Genomic DNA, 3,180 nt, shown 5'->3' on the forward strand with positions numbered 1-3,180 from the left:
ACTAGCTGTTACCCGCGACTTCGTCAGCGGAGGTTTTGCAAGCAAACCCCATTTACATCCAATATTTCAATAACCATAGTAATTGTTATATAACACCTACCGCTGAAGAGAATTGCCGAGAATCAAACAAACTATTTTCAATTTGATCAATTTTCTGAAACGTTTAAAATCGTTCTATAATCGAACCAATATGCAATAACAAATTCAAATTTAAAACGGTTCAAACATTTTTAAAATCGAAATAGATAAAAATATTTATAACAATGTCTGAAATGTTATTAATTTAATACACCTAAGTACTCAATGAAGACTAAATCCTCTCCCTCTCCCGCCCGCGGGGGAATTTCGAAAAATCCCTTCTTAGTGTGCATTCTCATGGCATACCCTACTAAAACGCAGATAAAAACAAAAAATTGCATCTAAAATAGTACAGTAGAAAACATTGTTCCAGTTAAGCCTTAATGCTCTCCCCCCGCGAAGGAATTTTGAAAATCCCTTCTTAGTCTGCGTTTCCATGACGTACCCTAACTGTCTACCAAATTTTACCTCTTTAGGTTAAGCAGTTTGCTCTGGGCGATGATGAATGAGTGAGTGAATGAGTGAGTGAGTCAGTCAGTACAAGCAATTTTATATATTTAGATAAAGACAATTGACATATGATATAAAAGATATTGTGTAACCATGGTCTTCTCTACCTTGTTTTGATTAAACTTTTAAGATTTTTACTGTTCTATTTACATATAATAAATCAAATATTCTAAACTTTCAATGAAGTTTCATGTATACAAGTGAAGATATCAATATATTCATTTCAATTAACACTCCAAAACCTTTAAACGTCCAGTAGTAAACAATTTAATAGTAAACAAACGTTTTCGACCGTACTTTCGGTCTTCATCACGTTTAAAAACCAGTTAGATTCGAACCAGTGCAAGCATAGAACAATGATTATGAAATTATTTTGAAAAATGGAACAGCACAAACGGATTTTAAAAGAATACAGTTATGCATGTGCATTAAATTACCAAATGATCGCCTAACTATCAAGCCCCGTCCCGGGCCAGTTCTTTTATTCCAGAAGGTTCTAAAATTTATTTAATTTATTTATTTAATTTTAATTATTAATTTACTTAAGAGATGGCACCTAATGCCTACCTCTAATGTCAAATTAGTTTATTCCAATCATTTAAATATAGCCCGATATTTAGGCGATCGTTTGGTAATTTAATGCATGTGCATTGCCATGGCGACAGAATGGCATATGTAATACATACAATTATATAAATATATATAAATAAATACACCAAANCTCACAAAAAGATCTGGAAAAATGGCAAAAAGTAAGTGATAGTCATAACTATATTTATATATTTTGCATGTTTAGTAATTTAAATAATTTACTGGGTCTATTTTGTCAGCCCATCCGTTAAGTGAATATTGTTTTTAAAAATTAAAATTTATGTGATAGATAATCATTTATGTATAGTGTATAGTTTACTGTAAGTTACATATATAGAATGAATTTTTTTTTTTACTAATGAATTAAAGCCAACATTAAACTTAGATAAAATCTACAAAATAAAGATTTCTATTATTACATTCTGCTAACATTTTATAATTATACAAAGTATGTCTAAGTTTCTTTGTATATTTCTATATAATTTCATGTAATTAATGTATTTTTTAGTTCATTCATTAAGAATAAAATGACAAACTTAATTTTGCCACAATTTCTGCTGCTATAAACCTTATAACCAAATTAGAATTAGTATTATGATTAAATGTCAAATGCAATACATATTAAATGTAAACATTATTTGCATAGACTTGGGATAACTGGAAGGCAAACATTAAAAGTAAAGCCTCACAAATAAAAGAATCAACATTTCAAACAGGAGATGGGCCTTCAGTTAATCAAAAATTAACTGAAGTTGAAGAGAGAGTTTTAAATTTAATTGGTATAACTGCTGTTTACAGAGAATCCCAAATTGATGAGGCAGGAGTTCAGGTAATAAAAATCATATTGAAATTAAAACATGCTTTATTAAACTACAGTAATTCTACAGTAATTATAGGAATTGTATGTATTATAGGAACCAAATGGTGCATAAGAGTTGAATGAAAGTGCACAAGACTTATTAAACTGTATGATTGACAATACTAATTCTTGTGTACAATCAAATGATTCTACTTGTATAAATGAAAGTACATACTTAGAAGAATATCCATTTAATCAAAATGCATATTTCGAATTGCCTCCAAGTGATTGCAACCCAACTGATTGTCTACATTTGAATACTTCACTACGAAATGTTAACAGTAAGTGGATATATTATTTTGCAATATTAAGTATTTAACAAATAAAAAATAATTTTAAAAAATTTATGACCAGGAAAAAAAACATGAAAAATCTGTTGGGGAATGTATGGCAGAAAGCCTTAAGAGAACAGATGAAAAGTTGCACATTTAAAAAAACATGCAACAAGCAATGAATGAAATGGCAAAAAATATTGAAAGGAAGGCAACAGCAGCAGAAAACAAGGCTGCTGCTTTGCAGGAAATTGCTGCTTCATTAAGGAATTCTATAACAGAAGCAGAAAATCAATAAATGATTTCACAATAAAAAAGGCCCTTTTCAGGGCCATTCATTTGTGATAAAGAGTAACCAAATCTATTTTCAACCAATATTATCAAGTAAATTTCACATTTCAGGAAAGTCTTTTAACTATTTACATTATGCAAAATTTTATTTTATTTTACAAATTACTAAAATGTTTCTTCTAGCAACAAAGATGGTTACTGGTTTCCATGAAAAGTTCCATTTATATACTAGATAATTATTGCATATCATTCTGTGCAAAATAAACATTATGTTCATTTTAATTATTTATACGTATTTTGTAAAAGCATATAACAGAATGTTTTATTTCAGTATAGTACAAATGCTGCTATTGTTTAAAATTTACAGAATCAGTCAAATATAAGAATTATATAATTGTTTATTTATTGTAAATAATTACACTGTATAATAGCTGTATAATTATAATTTTTATTTATATATTTACATAAAATGACTCCTGAGGAGTCGTTTTTGAATTTCTCTGCCTTTGTTGCCAAGAGAAACGTCATCTCCAAGTCTGGATACTGTGTGTTCCATTTCTCCCATCATTCCGTCATAAA

The sequence above is a fragment of the Centruroides sculpturatus genome, unplaced genomic scaffold, assembly GCF_000671375.1.
Source record: "Centruroides sculpturatus isolate CEXI.00-Female unplaced genomic scaffold, Cexi_2.0 scaffold7, whole genome shotgun sequence".
NCBI classification, from domain to species: Eukaryota; Metazoa; Arthropoda; class Arachnida; order Scorpiones; family Buthidae; genus Centruroides; species Centruroides sculpturatus.